Below are 21,094 nucleotides of genomic sequence, written 5' to 3'. Positions count from 1 at the left end.
AAGATGTGTATTTGACATAACAAGATCTAAAGTTAATCAATATCTTTGTCCTCCAGAAAAATACAGGACCCTAAGTGCCTTAATTATGAGGCCTACATGTTTACTAATTCCCTAGCATTATCTTTCTTCTTACAACTTTGCCTTCCTTCTGATTCCCTTTCTTCAGAAGCTTCCAGGGAGATCTCTGAGTGGGCAGTACTCACTCTTGAGTAGACTTCAGAATTCCAGGCTGATGGGATTTCCAGATTTTTTTCCCTTAGCTCTTTATTCTATTGACCTCTTTATCTAATTTTTCTTTCAGGCAATTTCTTTGGTCTCTGGTTACATATAACTGTTTCTTTTACTCTTTGTAATGTGCTTTTACTACAAGGTATGAATATGTTTTTCTTGATTTTGCTCAAGTTTCACTGTGCTCCTTTAAACAAGTGTTCACATCTGGAATTTTTATTCTAAAAAATTCTTAGCTATTATTTTTCTATGAATATTCCTTTAGTCCATCCATTTCCTCTCTTTAGAACCCCTATTAGATAAATGCCATCCTTTTAATTCTAACCTCTGTGATTCTTAATCTTGTTTTCATACATTCTATCTTTTCATATACCTCTGCTACATTCTGGGCAATCTCCTCATCTCTGTTCTTCCAGGTACTAGCCTTATGCTGGGGGTTGCATTTCAGCTCTTCCCTTTCGTAGGTCTTCAGCTACATCTCCTAGTGCCTGATGTGTATTAAAACTTCCACTTCTAGTTTCTTGGACCTATACCTCAGTCCAATATCCCTCTATACTTCCACTAAGTCATTCATGTCAATATACTTCAGATGCTCAGACAACATGGGTCAGAATGATACAAGACTTCATGTCAAATGAAGGGTCTATTTGTCTTAAACTAATGATACTTTTACTGGGTAAAGCATTCTGGATTTAGATTTTTCCTCCTCAGGATTTTGAGGAGTTTCACAGAGAGAGAAAACTAAATGTGGATAATATAGATTGCCATCAAATATCTGTAGGGATTTTCTATAGAAGAACACTTCAATATTCCACGTTGCCTTGCAATATGGAACTAGGCTATTAGACATCTACTAAAAAGAAAAGGCTTTGGTTCACACAGGAAAGAACCTTCTAACATTCAGAAATCCCAAAGATGGTGTGGGCACTCTCAGGAGGCAGCAAAATCCCCAGCCCGAGAGAGGTTTTCATGTTCAGAGAGGAAAGCACACAAACATTTGGCAGGGGTATTGTAGATGAGATTCAAGCATCATCTCATCACTGAAAGAATTGGGCTTTTAGGTTTCTTCCAGAACTGAGAACCTCTGATTCCTTTACATGACTGAAATATAATTCCGCAGTGGTTGCTATGTACCAACAGTTGTTCAGGGTGTATTGATTAGGTGGAGATTTCTATATTACTCAGGTCTCAAAATCTCAGTGCCTCATAATAACACGTTATATGAGGGTTGCAGTTTGGCTGCGACTCTACCAGACTATGTTGAGAACAGCTCAAGTTAGGTGGCTCCATGTGTCTTCTTCTTCTCGGACCCAGACTGAACAATCAGCCACTAACCAGGACTCACTGTTCTCAAAGTGGAGGGGCAGAAGCTCAAAGAGGGTTGGGAGAACAGAGCCAGGCCATACAAGTACATTTAAACCTTTGCTTCCTTGTGGCTTGTGTCATCTTCTTATATTCCATTGGCCAAAGCAATCGGCCAATCCCAAAGTCAATGGAAGAGGGAAACAAACGCCTCCCACAGGAAAGCTTAACAAGGGCAGGAAAGAGCCAGTGGTATGTTAGAAACAGCTCGTATAGCTTGCAGGAGCCAATTTTTTAATTTCAGGAATTTGTCCAACTGGTTCTTAAAGTGTCAGTATCTTGAAGTCAGCCATAATGGAAATATTTACAGCATGGAAGTTGGAAATGTCTACAAGTCAGACCTCTCCCACCCAAAGCCAGTTGCTAAACATTTACCAGCACACCACTAGAGGGAACCAATAGTTGTAAACAAAACTGTCTACCACTGTTTCCTTGGCAACCAGGGCCTCTAGGAGCCCAACAGTAGCAATGGATGAATAACACCTAAAAATCCTTCCAGGTACGTCTCTTCCCTGTACCAATAAGTCATAGGGCTGGTTTTTGTAGCTCACAGGAAAGAATCAGTGTCATTTAGACCCTCTTGAATCACCCTCTGGCACAGCAAGTTGAAGCAAAACCAAGAAGGTAAAAACTCCTTCGCCCTCCTCTCTCTTTAATGAGCTCAGTTTAGGGTCTTCTGTTTCCTTGGCAACATACCTGACACTAAAACTACTTCCAGTTCCCACTTCTCTCAGCTACTTTGAGAGTTTCCAGTAAAATACTTCCATGTACTCCTGCTCTCTTGGCACGCTCTACTGCTGTCACCCCACATGAGCTCTTGGGATGGTTTCCAGCCTGGGCCCCCCACTTTAGCACGCAGCCCCTCCCTTACGCCAGGCTCTAATTGAGTCCAACACTTTCTTTCCTGCAGTGTGGGCTGGATAGTGCTAAGTGCTGTCACTTAAGGAACCCCAGGTGCAAAGGCTGGGCCTCCCCCAGCCCCACACTGTCATCTGTCCACCTCCCACACTCACCAATTGACCTACACTGTCAAGATTTCCTAAGCCAGTGTCTGAAGTCAGAGATATTTTTGGATTTCCCCTGGAGACCATCCCATCCTAAGTATGATGAAAGGATTAAGGAGAAACCAACTTGAAAGAGTACCAATAGGTTTCGGCAGAACAGCCCCTGGAAAACACCAGGGCTATGTTTCTGCACAAAATCCATAGCCATCGGCTCCCTTTGTCCTCCTATTTCTCCCAACTTCCCTCTCTCGGCCTCCATCCCCCCTGCCCCAGAGGGCTGGTTCCAATTGCAAGGCCATTCCTGCAACAATCTCTGGCAACTGGAGTGAAAGGTGCCGACAAAGAGGCTCTCTCCACAGCTCCCTTTTCACAAGAAGCATGTATCCAATTAAAGGATTTTAATTAAAATGCTCTCTGTAGCATCCTGTTTCTACTCCCTGTTATAAATTAAACTTGACATTCTCTGATTTAACAGGTGGGCGAGATTATTCTGAAGGCTGCCAGATGAGAGGAAGTAGAAGTTAGGCTGAAGGGAGCTGTGTGTGTGCTCGTTTGTGTGCACACATGCACCCGTACCTGCGCAAGCACACAATGACGTGTGCTTGTGTCTGCCTTTAAGTCGGTTTTGAATTGTTTGATCTTAAATGTAAGAGGTGTAATACAACAAGAGGCACACAAAAAGAAAGCAGAAACCCAATCGAAAAAACGAGCATCTCATGCAACATCCTAAAATCTCAGTCAGCACTATCCATTTGCACATTTCTCACTGGTGATACTTCTTCTCTAAGCGTCAGCTCAGAAAGATCTGTAACCCCCACTTGTTCCCTATGAGTGACGTTTGAGTCCATGTGACTTCCTCATGCGAGGGCATGAGGAGGGAGAGAGTTTCAGAGTTGACCAGCACAGGTTTTTCCTCTTCACTGCTCTACAGTCAGTCCTCAAATTAAATGCCCAAAGGATTCTCACAGATTGTACATCATACCTTTGATGTCACTTGGTCACCTCAAGGGCCCCTTTGTTCCAGCCAAAGTAGCTTACCCACAGACCCTGTGCATGAAGTGTAGTATTGAGACTCCATGCTGTCGCCCAAGTCCTCCTCCCTGCCTAAACCTCTTCTCCCCAAAACTACCTTTCCTTCCAGATTTTTCTCCTGTCTCTCCTTCCCCATTAAACACTTCCCAACTGTTCCAGTGCATTCGTTCTGCTTTAAATATCTGTTTTAAAAATTCTCCCTTTATTTAATAGGACCAGGCAGAGTTAACATGTGCTGAAGTTCACACAGTGAACAATATAATAAACAAATACAAAATTTGTTCAGCGGTGGATACCATGCTAGAGAGAAAAAACAAATGGAGTCTAATTCTGTAGTCATTATTTAAAGTTTTATATGTTTAGATTCCATTTCTTCATTTGGACTGTGATTTCTTTGAGGAACGGAATCTTGTCTAATACCTAGGGTAGTATTCAAAATATACATTAGCTAGTCCAGCAGAGACACTAATCAGTGAGAATGGGCTTCACCACCCTAGTGTGTCCCAGAGGGACATCAACCATATATACATCTTGGTATCCTCCAGGTTAAATTATTACTCAATGTATTTTGATCCCCATATTGATTTCAATAATAGTTGATTTCTCATAGTATCTAAATGGGCCCCTAGTGGCCTGAGTGAATGTACTCGTATGTCAATCAAAGGGTCTACCTCATTTTTAGAGAATATGCAGGCCAGGCACCCCTCAAGCAGGGTCAGACTGTTGTCATGAACAGGCTGGGTGAGTTTTCTTGTCAGTCTTAACAATTCATCAAATCTTCTCTCCCGCCTAGGAAGGGTTTTCCAGGAGATTCAGGCCCTTTACAGCCTTATCTCTGTCAGAAAAGCCCTAAAATTGCAGTTTCACCATTTAAGTCCCTGGGGGAAAGTGCTCTAGTATATAACAGAAAGATGGTAGACTTTGTATTTAAACACACCTGGATTCAGATGCCAGCCTCACCTGCCATTTGTCTCGGGTTCTTCGTTAGCCTGGTTAATTACCTTTTCTTAGGGTTGGTATTCTTAATTAAAAAATGGGAAGGCTAATACTAACCTCACAGTGTAGTTGAATTAAAGTGTAGTTGAATTAAATTAAGTGAGAATTAAATGAACCTAAGTGAGAGAAGTGCATGGTATCTACCTGATGCAAAATCAATGCTTTGTGAAGAGTAGTTATTGTGGTTATCATCATTATGTATTGTTATCAGAGATGGCCCAAGCACATGATCAGAGGGCATCTTAAGCAGATAGACTCACTTTCATTCACTGGTGGATACCTATGGCTTATAGTCCAAAGTGCTCAGTTTCTCATTTACCCTGTTCCCCCCACCTCATAGCCACAAAAATATAACATCCCCACAACACTGCAAGGTCCCTGAGGACATGTATCTCTGCTCTCCTTTCCTCTGTGTACCTTCACTTCTTCCCACCCCATTCCTGTGCCTTCCTGGTATAAGGCTCCACCCATAAAATAAAGCAAAATATGGAGCTGGAGAACTGGAGAAGAATAATAAATGATGGAAGGAACAGGAGTGGGGAAAGAGAATTGGATGAATTGTTAAGACTTTTGAGCAAGACTGAAAGGGGACATGCTAGAGTCTACTGAGTCATAAGCCTGTTCATCCAGTGAGCACGCTCTTTCATGAGGAGACAACTGCCTCAAACTGGAAAGGGGCAAACCTAGAGCGAGTAGATAAATATGCCATTTTCCATGATAGGTTGTATGATTATGGATCTCATTTTCCCCAAGAAGTGGTGCGAGCTGAAACTATAAATGGCTGCAAAAATTGAGAAAAATACACATAAGGCCGACCAATCAGAGTTCATTAAAGGAAATTAGAGCATTTGAGTTATAGTGGTGACAAAAATAAATAAATAACCATTTCCTAAGGTGCATATGGAGAAGAAAAAAGTAAAGGCGAGGTCCCAGGACTGAAGGATCTTACAAGACAGCAGAAGTGAGAGGTGCCCACAAATGGCTATGGGTCAAGTTAGCATTTGATCAGCAGCAGCAAAGTGTTACGTAAAGTGAGAGGAGAGAGGCCTATGGCTTATACTCTAAGGCTTCACAGAAGATGTAGATTGGAGATGTACAATGAAGAAGGGCTAGAATTGGACCATTGAAAGAAATTGTTAGAGTCAGTACTTATTGAAAGGGGATATAGGCCCCAGGGTAAAAGGTTCAACTTTGGTTGATATTCAAAGTGATCGGGGAGCAGGCCTTTGTCTACAGATAGGTCCAATAATTTCTCCTCACCCCACTACTTGATGGGGGCTGGGGAGGGGCCATAGTAGAAAAGTTAAGATAAAGATAAGAAAAGGTAAATGACAATAAGGTTCTGTGTCTGTCATGTCACAGAGGAGGGGAGGTTAAAGAAGATGATACCTAAAATTCCAACAACTCCAGAAGAGCCTTTATTTATTGTATCTCTAACTCTTGCCCAAAAAGAGTTAACACTCTGCCCAACACCCCATGCCCCCCCCACACACATACTCACACAATGAACTCCTATTTCTGAGAGGCTTAGTATTTACATGGTTGCACAAACAGGAAGAAACTAAGCAACTAGCAAACTAGAGATGAATAACCAGCATTGTAAAGAACCCAGGACAGGATCAAGGGGCTGAATAAGGACTGAACATTAAACAGACAAATAAACAAACATATACTTACAACCTATGATACACACTCTACAGAAAGAGGTGGCAGTACAGTGAGAGTGGGTGACTGACAGGTGACATGAGAAAGGCTGGTGTTTCCGACCCTCTTCATGGAAAAGGCTAAATTCACCCCAAACGGCCCTGGCCGCTGTGACTCAGTGGATTGAGCACCAGATTGTGAAGCAATGACTCACTGGTTCGAGTCCCACTCAGGGCACAAGCCTGGGTTGTGGGCCAGGTCCCAGTGGGGGGCGCATGAGAGGCAACCACACAGTGATGTTTCTCTCCCTCTCTTTCTCCTCCTCTTTCTCCCTCCCTTCCCCCTCTCTAAAAATAAATAAATAAATAATCTTAACTAACAAACAAACAAACAAATAAATAAATAAATTTGCCCCGACCTCCACTTTTATCTTCTCAGATGATTTCCCAGCACCGTGTCCCAACTCATTTTCAGCCCCTTACCAAGTAAACACCCCTTTCACATGTCACCTCTTTAAAGCATATATAGAAAAACAGGTTAGAAAACTATTGCTGTAAAGCCTGAAACCAAGCTTTAAAGCATAGATGGTCATGCGCCATCTAAGTATCTACCTATTCAGTCCTTGGAGGACAGTCTGTATAGGGGTCAAAATACTTCCCTCCGAAGCACCCAAGGAGATGAGCTTTCCCAAGGACTCTCCCAAGATGCACCATGTTTTGATATTTTTAATCTTCACTTGAGGATATGTTTATTAATTTTTAGAGAGGAAGGGAGAGAAAAAGAGAGAGAGAGAGAAACAGCGATGTGAGAGAGTCATCAATTGGTTGCCTCCCAGATATGTTCGGACCAGAGATGGAACCCACAACATTTTGGTGCGTGGGACAACGCTCCAACCAACTGAGCCACCCTGCCAGGCATGTACCATGTTTTTTATTCCAGGAAGAAGCCTGCTTATAAAAGAGTCCCTGTTTGGCCTGTTAGTAAAAGACAAATTGGTTTAGCAATTTTGTATGACACCCTATCAGTAGTTTGGCAGTGAGTAAGAAGGGCATAAAATTTGCCTGTGTTTCCTCATAAAGAGACCAAGTTATTACCTATCAAATTCTCTCTATGAAAATACTGGCAGCAAAGGATAGAAATCTAGGCCCAGAGTATCAGGATTAAGCCGTAATATTTAGGCCTAATACAAAGATTTTACCCATCTGCTGTGAAAGAATCAGCAGTTAAAATGCACAAGGAACTATGGGAAAGCCTTGAATGGCGTTAAAACAGAAACAGTTTGCCCACATCTTTCATATAGATACATACCGAGAAACTGTATTTTATTCTTAGTGGAAGGAAAAAAAGAGGGTCCTTTCATGATAATTTTTTCAGTTCTCAACTTTCCTTTGTCCAAGCAGGTCCACTGCCACAGTGGTTTGCTTGCCCACAGCTTTAACAACTGGTATCTTTCAGACTTAGATTCTCACCCTATTCTGACTCTGGGTTCCTGCTGATAGTGTCGCAGGAACGCAAGAGAACACAGAAAGCCTTCCTCTGCCCGTCCCCTTGCCACAGCACAGATATGTGGCTGACTGTCCCAGCCCAGGACTGACCCAGCTTTAGCACTGAAAAAAACGATATCCCAGGAAACCCTTCAGCCCCCGGTAAGCTGAGGCTGGCCACGCCATCAGGTCAAGTCCTGAGCCACCGGGGAGGAGGCGCAGCAGGACTGGGCAGTGACACGATAGGCCGACTCTGCCCCCTTCGTCACTCTGTATGGGTATAAGTCTTGAATGAAGAAAAACTTTAATCCATTTTTTTGAGGGGACTAAAAAGTAAGAAAGTTATAAAATGGGAGCCATATTCAAGAACTGTCTTTTATTCTGGATAAATTAGCCTGCCCTGAGGAAAAAAAAATCTGAAATGAAGGCCTCATTCCTAATTTTAGGTGTTTCAAATGGAAAACAACGAGCCTTTGGGTGAAATATTTTTTAAATGTCCTAGAGAAATCATGTCCTTCTGTTTCATGGAGAGCAGGAAATAAAAATGCAATTCCTCCATGTAAATTGTACTTTGAATAGATGGAGAGATGTTAAAGTATGATCTGAACTAAATGCAGAAAGCAAAATGACCACTTTCTATTGAGCTTCTGTCTTAGAATCAAGGAGAATGTTCTAAAAATTGGGAAGAATTGAACAAGTGCCATTAAGAAGAAAATGTAGTCTTAGAAAGAGAGAAGGCATAAAAGGTAACTCGTATCTCTCATTCCTAAATGTCGCTCCATAGATTGGTTACATCAGAATCATATGGAAAATGTATTTAAGACACAGAGTGTAAGCCCTAATTCTAACAGACACTGAGTTAGGTCTGGGTGAGCCAGGGAATTATATTTTAACAAGCTTTTTGGGTGATTCTGATGAGCAGCTAAGTTTGGAAATACTAACTTCAACAATTAAAATGTTGGCATGTTCACATGGCTTCTTCTCTAAACATCAAGAAACAATATAACTTGATGGTTAAGAGATTGGATTCTCTTCGGGTATAACAGATCCTAACAATCTAGGATACATTACTAGCTCCATGGCATGTTAGCTACATGAATTTGGAACGTAAATAAATTTCTCTGTTCCTCAATTTCCCCCTCTCAAGTGGAGATAATAACAGGAAACTCCCAGGTTTATTGTGAGGTTTAAATAAGTAAGTACATGTCAAGCTCTTACAAAAGCGTGTGCCACCTAGTAAGTGCCCGGTATGTGTGAGTAATTCTCATTCATGGCGAAGGAACTGGCAGCTCAGATCGCCATCAGTGAGCCTATGTGCATTGCAAGTATGAGAAAGGTGGCAGAAGACTAAAGATAACTATACTCATTAACCTTCAAAAAGAGCAAAACAATGTTTTCCAGAAACAAATCATTTATAACAAAATTCTCGAGCAGATGTGTACACCAGATTAGTATGAGCACTCAGAAAAACGAAATCACAAGAAGCCTGTGTAGGCTCACTCATAACACATAATGCACAAATTCAAACATCCCCGTTGTTAGTAACAGCTGTTTTTTATTGTTATTTCGGGGAGCCTCTCCTGGTGTCTTCGTGGGCATGAGGAGTGGGAACTCAGGGAAGAGGTATCTCAACATGAGCGTGTCCCCTCAGAGCCCTTAGTTCTCCCACTGCTGTCTCCCCTGACCCCCCCTGCCCAGGTCCCCTCTAGGAAACGGTACCACCCTCTGTGCAGAAACCTGGGAATCATCTTGATCTCTAGTCCACACACAGGCCCAAATTCAACCCGTCACCGAAGTCGCAGTAATTCTGCCTCCCAAACGTACCTTGAACTTACCCACATGTCTTCGCCCTGGCGGACGCCACGCTGCATCGCACCGTGTTACCCACTCCCGTCCGGACGCTCGCAGCCGCTCCTTAACGGACCTCCTATTTCCACTCCGGGTCCCACCAGGCCATTCTCGAACATTCTTCCTGCAGTGACCACAGTGGGCTTCGCTTCTCCTCCCCCACCCCCGCCCCGCCCCAAGCTTTTCCATATCCTTTCTTTTTTTCTTTTTAATTGACATATATTTGACATTCAGCAGTGTGGTAAATTTAAGGTGAACAACATGTTAATTTGATACATTTATATATTGTAATAGGATTGTCATTGTAGTGCTAATTAGCACCTTTATCACATCACATCATCATCATTTCTTTTTAGTGGCTGGAATAATTAAGATATAGTCTCTTAACATACTTGGTGATTATAATGCAATATTGTGGTCTACATTCACTGCACTGTGCATTAGATCTCTAGGACTTATTTCCTACTCATTGCAGGTTTGTACCCTTAAACAACATCTGTCCTATCCCCTCACCCTTCATCCCCTGATCCCCACCATTTACTCTGTTTTTACAAGTTTGGCTTTTTTCGATTATACATATAAGTAATACCATACAGTGTTTGTCTTTCTCTGAGTTGGCACACTTAGCATAATATCCTCCAATTCCATCCATATCGTCACAAACCACAGTGGGCTTCTAAGTATATATTCATGTCACTCCCCTGCTTAAAACTCTTTAATGTGTTCCCATTGTGCTTAGAACGCGAAGCCTCACTCCCTTACCATGGTCTAGGAGGCCCTGCATGGCCTGCCCACGTCCTGCCTCCTCCCCGTTACTTCTCCAGCGAGCTCCCCCCGCTGCCCTTCCTCACACACACTGGCTTCTTTCAGCTGCTCAGCATGCGATGCTCACCTCAGAGCTGCTGGGCTTGCTGCCCCCTCAGCCTTCGAGCTCTGCCCCAGCTTTTCATGGGGTGGGTCTTTTCTCATCCTTTGGGTCTCAGTTTAAAGGTCTCTTCACAGAGACGCCTTCTCTGACCATCCTCACCACACCTAAAATGTGACCCTCATTATTCGATATAGCAGCACACTATTTATTAACTTTGTCCTGCCTATCTCAACTTGTATTGCCTTTATTTAGCTTATTTGCTTGATTATCTTCTAAAGAAGACTATTAGCAGCATGAGACCAGGGACCATGACTGTTATACTCAGCAGTACCTCCCCAGTGCTATGTCTGGCTTATAGGAGATGCTCAAATATATTTGATGGATAAATACACTAATGAAAGAGATAATTTCATAGTTAAGTAAACAGCCATACCCAAAGACTTGACTAATGGACATGTTTTTATTTTATAATGATGTCATGTATATCAGGTATGGGTGGGGAGGAGAATGGTATATACTGAAATATTTTATCTGCCTCGTACAAATGCAGGAAACACTAAGGGGCAGCAGCTTGAGATGCTCCTGAAATCTTGTCCTAGTTGTCTTTTACTTACGCTAAGGCCAACCCTGTGAGCATTAGTTAGTTTAAAGTTTCTCCTCACTCCAGCCCTGCACAGTGCTTGGCCACAGCCACAGCTGGAGTTAACTAAATTGGCCACCAGTAAGGTGTACTAAAGTGAATAAAACAGCCATCAGGCAGGACAACGGTTAATGCAACCATCGCGTGATGATCTGTGGCATCAGCATAGGGTGTGTTGGGAGAGGGTGAGGCTGAGACGGGTAGCTCCGCTGAATAAAATCCACATATTCTAGGGATCCATTACCTCGTCTCTAAGTTACTTCTCCCAACAAACCTACACAAGGGCTGCTGGCAAGGAGCCAGAAGGACTGATGGGAGTTCCACACCCACTCACTCCTTCCCAGTCCAGGTCTCTGGCAGAGGTGCTAATGAGCAGTAAAAAGGCCAGAAGGTGATGAGGAGGAGGGGCAAAGAAAGCCTGGATTATCCGTGACCTGAATAATCAGTCCCTGAGGATTTGGCTTAACTGGATTTTCAGAATACCCTTTCCCCTCTAGAGTATGTGAGAAATCCAGAAGAGATGGTAAAGTACCAGGAGTGGAGACATGGCCTTGTTAAGAGTATGCAAACATTGACACAACTTCCATAAAATATGATTTGTGGGGGACTGAGGATGGGTACTGAATGCCTGTCAATGGGAGCTCTCTGGCTGTGGAATTTTTTTATAGCTTATTCAGTCACAGAAACTAGTATGACATTACTGAGGCAAATGTTTCTGGAAACTCCCTTCACCACTCCCATCGCTTACTTCTATGGTCTTCCTCTTGAGGGAAGTAGTTGGGCAAAGTATAACATGCAAAGTGGTAAAATCAGGTCTCAGAGGGGGCAAAGGCATTTGTAGGATTTTCATGGTGTAAATGCAGGACTGCAAACCACCAATGTGATGTCGCTGAAGGTAGAGTTGGGAAGAGGCTGGCAGAATCAATAGTCACAAACTGGTATAAGCCGCCTCCATCATACCGCCGGTACACACATGGATTTTAGGAGTCAAACAGGTTAAGCCCCAATGCCAGGTCTGCCCCTTACTAGCTGTGTGACCTTGGATGAGCTACTTAACCTTTCATATACTTCATCTTTGTAACACGGATAAAGCAAATAAAATACTTATTAAATATATAGATGTAAAGAGAACAGTGCCAGGCAAACAATAGGTGTTCAATAACTAATAGAAGGTGGGGTTACAGATAATTATTATAGAGAACTGATGAGAAGCCGGGGGTTCCTGTCTTAGAAGGACTCACATAAACTCCAGCAAACTTAACTGTTGGGGCACAATGGCCACTAGACTGCTAGCATTTTCTCGAGAGAGAATTGAAGAAGGAAATAAAACCGTAATGCTTTACTAAAGATATAGTTCGAATTTGTACAGCAAGGATTTATTTGTTTTAAATGTATAATTGTTTTTCATTTTTAAGAAAAGCAATGGAGAGAAAATTCCAGAAGCAACACTTTCAGGGTAGTAGAAATAAGCAATGAACTTTAAGATTGCCTGAAAGTTGGAAATTATATATAACTCATTTACTGTGATCCTATAATATAGACCCATATAAAATTCTTAGATATATGAATTTAGGCAATGAGATACAACAAAGACATAGGTTGAATGGAATCTCTAGAGTAAATTTTCACAGATTAATTGAGGGGATTTATTCTATGGAAATTGTAAAAATAAATAAATAAAAAATAAAAGAGTAATGATCACAAAACAAATTGAATATGCAATCCAGTTGGAAAACTACTCATAGTAGAAAAAATGTCAAGATAGTGCTGAGTGAAATACATTAACCTTCCTAAAATCACTCTTGACAGATATCCAGGCTTACACAGCAATAACTCATCAACTTTAGAAGATGATTTGTACTGTTTATATGGACATCTTACAAAAGGAAGGAATCAGGATGCTGAATTTCAGTAACTGAGCGATGCAAAAATTGGAAAAAGTTTAAATTTCACAATGTCACAGGCCCAGAGATCTATGGACAGACGTGTCAGTGGGGGAATCAGATCATTGCTTAGTTGCATATAAATCACCAAAGGCTGACCTGGGGCTGGAAGTCCGCTTCGCCAGTGACCTAGTTCTCGGAGCAGTCTCTGGGGTGTCCTGGGATGAGTCTGAACGCCACCATCGCTCATCTCCTTCAAAGTGTCCTGAGGTGAGCAGGTCCCATTGGGTCCAGACTGGAGGAAGTACTACCAGTAGGGCGTTCGGATGTTTTTTGGTTCCCTTTCATCTTGGGAACAGTGACCCCAAGACTCAGGTGGCCATGCAGTCTCTAACACCTTGACCAGAAACCTGGACGGTTGGCCACAGCAGTGGACACTTTGGACTTGGCCTAGTAAAGTACACTTGACCCTTGAACAACATGGGCTTGATCTGTGCAGGTCCACTGATACACAGATTTTTAAAAAATAAACACTTCTTACAAATAAATCTATGTTCAACATTTCTTTTCTCTAGCTTACAGCAAGGGTGCAACATATATTACATATAAAATACAAATGTATTTTAATTGACTGTTTATGTTATCAGGAAGGCTTCCGGTCGATAGGAGGCTCTTTGTAGTTATCTTCTTGGGAAGTCAAGAGCTAATACATGAATTTTCAACTGTGTGGAGACTCAGTGTTCCTAATCCCCACGTTGTTCAAGGGTCAGCTGCAGTAAACAGCAGAAGTTAATGACCGGGCAGGCTGCACGGGAACCAAGACTCAGATTGACCCAGGGCATCGAATGTGTCCGCACGTGATGCTGGTGGGACCCTAAGAGACGCCAAGATATGGAAGTCTCCATGGATTTAAAAGATAAACCAGAATTCAATTACCTTGTCACAAACCTTTCTCTAGAAAACTATTCAGAATATGCTTATTTTATGTATCCTGTTCTCTGCTACTGTTAATATGCTTGATTCACAAAAACTGGATCCATCCATCTTTCATTGAACATACCTTCTGCATAGTATTCAATGTAGCTCTATTTAAGTGAATTTAAATATATGAAATGTCATTTTAGTTAATGTTCTGTTTGGGCAATATTTTGATCTGGGGCTCAAAAGTTTTAAATATATGAGGGTCCTTGCTAGTTCAAACTGATTCATTTGGAACGCTTTTATTTCTTTGGTGTGCACGTGTGTGTTCAGGGGTTTTCAATTCTATTATTGTAGAGGAGGCTTCCGTTTGGTTCAAAGTTCAGAAGGAGATTCATAGGTGGTCTCTGTGTGAGTTTAGAGATTCAGCCGGGATCCTGATCAGTTCAAGCCCATGTATTTCCGCTTTTGTGTACAGGGCTGTGTGAGCGTCGAGCATGTGCATGTGCACAAACAAACGTACCTTGATTTTTATCCAACTTCACTTCATCCTGTCACTGAGCACTGAGCTCGATTGTTCAAAGAGAGCCCGGCATGCACAGGGAGTCCCACGCTTCACAGAGGGAAAGGCAGTTCCCTGTGGCTGAGGGGGAAGGCCACTTGGGAGGGGGCCCTCCTGGACGCCTGCCTCCCGGGACCACCCCGCCCCCCGCCCCCACAGCCCCTCAGGCACTGCCCCACTAGCTGCTCTGACCTCTTCCCAGAAGAGGGAAGACAGGGCAGCGACCTCTATCACATCGAACCATTCAGCAGGTAGGCGAGCATTGGGTGAGCCAGGCTCTGTGCCAGCCTCTGAAGGTTCAACAGGAAACAAGGCAGCTCTCCGGTGCCCTTCACTGAGATACAGCCTCTTGAATTATAATAGCTGTTCGGCAGTGGGGCAACGTCGGTGATAGATATTTGAAAGATAACGGTCGCTAATATTTGGGATGCACAGTTTAAATCTTTCCTCTTGTCAGAAGTCCATAAGGCCCCTTGCCTGGTATTCGCTATTAAATGAGATGAATTCAAGATGGAAGGACCCCAAACGCCTCTGAAATGCAGATGATCCTGGGGAGGGTTTAGGTCTATGCCGCTCTTGTATCAAGTGTAACAACTCTTGCCTTCAAGAGGCACTGTGTGCTAAAATTTGTTAAAAGACCCTGTGTGAAGAAACAGCGAAGTGGATTTGGAGAGAAAAGTGACTTTTAGGGAAAAAGATTTTATTTATTTATTTATTTTTAAGGAGAGAGGGCGGAAGGGAGGGAGGGAGAGAGGGATGGAAACATCAATGTGAGAGGGAAACATCGATTGGCTGCCTCTCGTACACGCCCCAGCTGGGGACCAAACCCACAACCCAGGCATGTGCCCTGAACAGAAATCCAACCAGCAACCTGTTTTGCTTTGCAGAAAATGCCCAAGCAACTAAGCCACACCGGTTAGGGTGAAGAGTGACTATACTTTGTTATAAATCTATCCTTCCTCATTTCATGATTCAGAAAATATTTATTGAGCCATTACTCTGAACAAGGCACTTGTGTCTCAGGTTTTATTAGAAATGTTTTTGTATTCATTACCTGAAATGCTCCAGAGAATTATCCTGTGATGTAGACAAAGCAATTATTAAATTACTATTGTTGTTATCACCGTCACTGTTATTATGCCTGTCCTAGTCCTGAGTTTCAAGTGTGAAAGAGTTCAAAAACGCCCTTCTCAATATTGCATAGCTGAGAAGTAGTGCAGGCAACTCTGGGCAGGGATTAAGAACAGACTCTGGAATTCTGCTACTTGAGATCAAATCCTGCCTCAGCTGTGTGACCTCAGGCAAGTGACAGCATCTCTGCGCCTTGGTTTCCTCATTGATAAATGGAGAAAATAATAGTTCTTAGCTCATTAGGCTGTTGTGGGAATTAAACCAAATATTGCAAGTTACACACTTACAACCGTGTCTACAGCTAGTAAATGCTTAATAAGCATATATCATTTTCATCAAACTCGGTCTTAGGGGGTCAACACCTCTCTCGGACAGCTCCGTCCATGCCCGCTGCCTGATTTCACTTTGTTCAAGGTTTTTACTCCCTCAGGCAAGAAGCATTTATATCTCCAACTCTCACATTCCCCTGGAAGTTCTGACTAGTCTAATCAAAATCATAATGGCAAAAGCCTAAAGACCAGCCCTGGCTGGTGTGGCTCAGTGGATTGAGTGCCAGCCTCCAAACCAAAGGGTCGCCAGTTCAATTCCCAGTCAGGACACATGCTTGGGTTGTGGGCCAGATCCCCAGTGGGGGACACGTGAGAGGCAACCACACATTGATGTTTCTCTCTCTCTCTTTCTCCTTCCTTTCCCCTCTCTAAAATAAATAAATAAAATCTTTAAAAAAATAAAAATAAAAAAGGCTTAAGACCAATTACCATGAACCAATACAACTTAACAACTTTTTCACTTTCCATAGGAAAGAAAAGTGATATATTTTAAACCCATCCATCTTCCCTCATGGAAACTAAACCTGGAATTCTGGTAAGTATTCTTTTCATTGAAGCACTAATTATTTTCTTTATATAGCAGAGGTAAAAATTTTGCCTTCAAGATCTGAAACATACTTTGCTATCCAGACAGGCAAGGATCCCTCGAGACGTGTTCTAAAAGAAGGTTTGGTTTGCTTTTGTTCCGTTGAAGGGAGCTTCTGTGATTCTTGTTTTCACACGCTGACCCCGCCGCCAGCAGTCAGTCAGTCAGCATGCACTTCCTGAGCGCTTATCTTAGGCCTGAACCCAGCGATAAATACTGCAGATTCAAAGATAATTAAGAAGTGGTTCCTGACATTGTGCCCAAAGGGAAATTGGAGAAGCAGCTGCCCTCTATATGGGTATCCACATGTTCCTATGAGCTACCTTGTTTGAAGAAATCTGATTTGGAAATTTGAAAATTGCATGCTGAGCTCACTTCCTTTGGTGCATTAAGTAAGTTAAACGTGCCAAGAAACTGATCGATCTCATAGGTGCAATGCCCTCTGTAGCAAATACAAGAAAATACTGGACCAGTTCTGCCTATAAAGTCATAGAGCTGGGGGAACCAGAATGGGGAGACACTTTGGTCAGGTGGGCAAACCCCTGACATTGGCAGAATGTCTTGAAACAGGATTTGCAGGCCCAAGATCCATGTTCTTTTGGCAAAATAGCAACTTCCTGCTCCAAAGTAAATAGGCTTAAAAGGCTTAAGGAAATGGTACTGAAAGATGCTTGGCTATCCCAAAGTTCTTACAAAATAACATTTCGATAAGTTAAGTGTGAAAGAATCAGAAACAGATGTATTAAGTTTCCCACAGAATACCAGGGGTTTAACAAGTAACCAAAAAAAAAAAAAAAAAAAGAAGAAGAAGAAGAAGAAGAAGAGTTTACAAATGGAAGACGGGAAACCGTATTTGTCAATTGTCCAAGTCAGAACCCTTGAAGGAGGATTTCGGATGCCCTGTCAAACACTGACCTCGGTCAGTCCCCTCATTTTCTAGCATACCACAAAGGAGCCTTAAATGTAGTTAAGTTTGCATGTTTCTGCAGCCTTCTACCAATCTGAAGCATGAAAACTGAAGTCAATTCCTGGCCAGTGTGGACCACTTAGGTTGGGTGTTGTCCCTCAGACTGAAAGTTTGCAGGTTTGATTCCCAGTCAGGGCACATGCCTGGGTTGTGGGTTTGGTCCCCAGCTGGGGCGTGTACGAGAGGCAGCCAATCGATGTTTCCCTCTCACATTGATGTTTCCATCCCTCTCTCCCTCCCTCCCTTCCGCCCTCTCTCCTTAAAAATAAATAAATAAATAAAATCTTTTTCCCTAAAAGTCACTTTTCTCTCCAAATCCACTTCGCTGTTTCTTCACACAGGGTCTTTTAACAAATTTTAGCACACAGTGCCTCTTGAAGGCAAGAGTTGTTACACTTGATACAAGAGCGGCATAGACCTAAACCCTCCCCAGGATCATCTGCATTTCAGAGGCGTTTGGGGTCCTTCCATCTTGAATTCATCTCATTTAATAGCGAATACCAGGCAAGGGGCCTTATGGACTTCTGACAAGAGGAAAGATTTAAACTGTGCATCCCAAATATTAGCGACCGTTATCTTTCAAATATCTATCACCGACGTTGCCCCACTGCCGAACAGCTATTATAATTCAAGAGGCTGTATCTCAGTGAAGGGCACCGGAGAGCTGCCTTGTTTCCTGTTGAACCTTCAGAGGCTGGCACAGAGCCTGGCTCACCCAATGCTCGCCTACCTGCTGAATGGTTCGATGTGATAGAGGTCACTGCCCTGTCTTCCCTCTTCTGGGAAGAGGTCAGAGCAGCTAGTGGGGCAGTGCCTGAGGGGCTGTGGGGGCGGGGGGCGGGGTGGTCCCGGGAGGCAGGCGTCCAGGAGGGCCCCCTCCCAAGTGGCCTTCCCCCTCAGCCACAGGGAACTGCCTTTCCCTCTGTGAAGCGTGGGACTCCCTGTGCATGCCGGGCTCTCTTTGAACAATCGAGCTCAGTGCTCAGTGACAGGATGAAGTGAAGTTGGATAAAAATCAAGGTACGTTTGTTTGTGCACATGCACATGCTCGACGCTCACACAGCCCTGTACACAAAAGCGGAAATACATGGGCTTGAACTGATCAGAACCCCGGCTGAATCTCTAAACTCACACAGAGACCACCTATGAATCTCCTTCTGAACTTTGAACCAAACGGAAGCCTCCTCTACAATAATAGAATTGAAAACCCCTGAACACACACGTGCACACCAAAGAAATAAAAGCGTTCCAAATGAATCAGTTTGAACTAGCAAGGACCCTCATATATTTAAAACTTTTGAGCCCCAGATCAAAATATTGCCCAAACAGAACATTAACTAAAATGACATTTCATATATTTAAATTCACTTAAATAGAGCTACATTGAATACTATGCAAAAGGTATGTTCAATGAAAGGAATCAGTAAAAAAATTTTTTAAGAAAAATGCAGTCATAGGCCCTTTAGCTATGTAGACATGTTTCCCAGCATGTGCCCTATGGACCAAAGGTTCTAGGGGATTACACCCCATGCCCTCACTCACACCTTCTCTGCGCAGGAGGGAGGCCCTTCACTGACGCCTTAAATCCCTCATGTCTCTCAAGGCCCACCTTCCTTGTTTTGGAGACATTTTCTTGAACCCTCTTTCAACCAGGTCTACCACACAGGCTAACAGTTGCACTTCTGTTAGTGGCTCCCGACAGCCACAGCCAAAGAGAAATCCTAGTTGTCCAGAACCAAATTAAAAGCAAAGGCCAGTGACCACTTCTCAGAACTAAGTCTGGACCCGAGCGCTCACTGCTGCACCACGCCAGGGGACACTGCTAACGTTGTTTTCTGAAAGAATGGGACCCTCTCCAGCAAAACACAGTATGCAGGATGCCCCCTGGGCAAAAAGGCCACCGTGCTGCACTCCTTTGTGGCCTGACCTCCTCTCACTTCGCCAGGTGCACGGATGGCCACCGTCCCTGACACGGCAGAGAAAGGAGCACACACTGTGGCGGAGAGAGAGAAGGAACCGGCAGACTTATGGGAGACCCTTCGGAGAGACTAAGATGTGGAATGGTCTGTACACACTGGATGACATTTTTTTTAATCCACACCCAAGGATAAGTTTTTATTTATTTTAAAGAGAAAGGAAGGAGGGGGAAGAGAGAGAGAGAGAGAAACATCGAGCGGCTACCTCCAGTACATGCCCCAACTGGGGATCAAACCAGCAACCAAGATATGCGCCCTGATTGGGGATCAAATCTGAGACCTTTTGGTGTGCAGGACAACCTTCCAACCAACTGAGCCACTCGGCCAGGGCCACGGTGGTCCAGATTTAATGTAGCCCAGTGTTTCCCAAAGTATATTCTGTGGGATGTTTGAGGTGCCATACAAAAATAAGATTCTCCGGTCAAATTTAGGATTTTTTCAAGATTTCTTAGGGTATGCAATATGCTACTTTGCATTGTGAATTTCCTAAGTGGAAGTGGAGAGAAAAATGAGTACAAAGTATCCCAAACTCATTTCATCAGACAGCCTATTTTTGTAAAGCATCATGGCGGCTTTCCTTTTTTTTTTATATTCAAGTATAATTGGCATACAATATCCTATTAGTTTCAGGTGTACATCATAGTGATTCAATATTTATATACATTACAAAATGATCACCACTGGCACCATACAGAGTTATTACAATATCATCAACTATATTCCCTATGCTGTGCATTACAGCCCCTTCACTTATTTATTTTATCACTGGAAGTTTATACCTTGCAATCTCTTTCACCTATTTCACCTGCCCCGCCCACACTTCCTCCCTCTGGTTTCCTGTATCTATGGATCTGTCTCTGTTTGGTTTCATTGATTTGTTTTGTTTTTTAGATTCCACATATAAGTGACATCATATAATATTTGTCTTTGTTTATCTGACTTACTTAATTTAGCCTGATACCCTCTACATCCATCCATGTTGTCGCAAATGGCAAGATTTCATTCTTTTTTTAGCTGAGTAATATTCCATCTTTATGTAATATACTACATCTTTTTTATTCATTCATCTGTCAATGGATACTTTGGTTGATTTCATATCTTGACTATTATAAATAGTGCTGCAATGAACATAGGATACATGTATCTCTTCAAATTAGTGTTTTCACTTTCTTTGAATAAATATCCATACGTGGAATTGCTGGATCAGATGGTAGTTCTATTTTTAATTTTTTGAGGAAGTACTTTCCATATTGGTAGCACCTGTTTACCTTCCCAACCACAGTGTATGAGAGTTCCCTTTTCTCCATGTTCTCATCCACACTTGTTATTTTTTGTCCTTGGTAACAGGTGTGAGGTGATATCTCATTGTGGTTTTGATGCATTTCCCTGATGATTAGTGACATTAATATCTTTTCATGTGCCTGTTGATTATCTGTACGTGTTCTTTGAAAAAAATTTCTATTCAGTTCATCTGTCCATTTTTAATAGTTTGTTTTTCATATTAACTTGTGTAGGTTTTTTTAATAAATGTTGGATATTAGTCCCTTATCAGATGTATGCTTTGCAAATGTCCTCCCACTCATTGATTGCCTTTTCATTTTCTTGATGATTCCCTTTCCAATGCAAAGGCTTTGTT

Source organism: Pteronotus mesoamericanus, unplaced genomic scaffold (assembly GCF_021234165.1).
Source record: "Pteronotus mesoamericanus isolate MK-2021 breed Mesoamerican mustached bat unplaced genomic scaffold, CSHL_Meso_final scaffold_99, whole genome shotgun sequence".
Classification (NCBI taxonomy): Eukaryota; Metazoa; Chordata; class Mammalia; order Chiroptera; family Mormoopidae; genus Pteronotus; species Pteronotus mesoamericanus.
Note: the sequence above shows the minus strand (reverse complement) of the source record.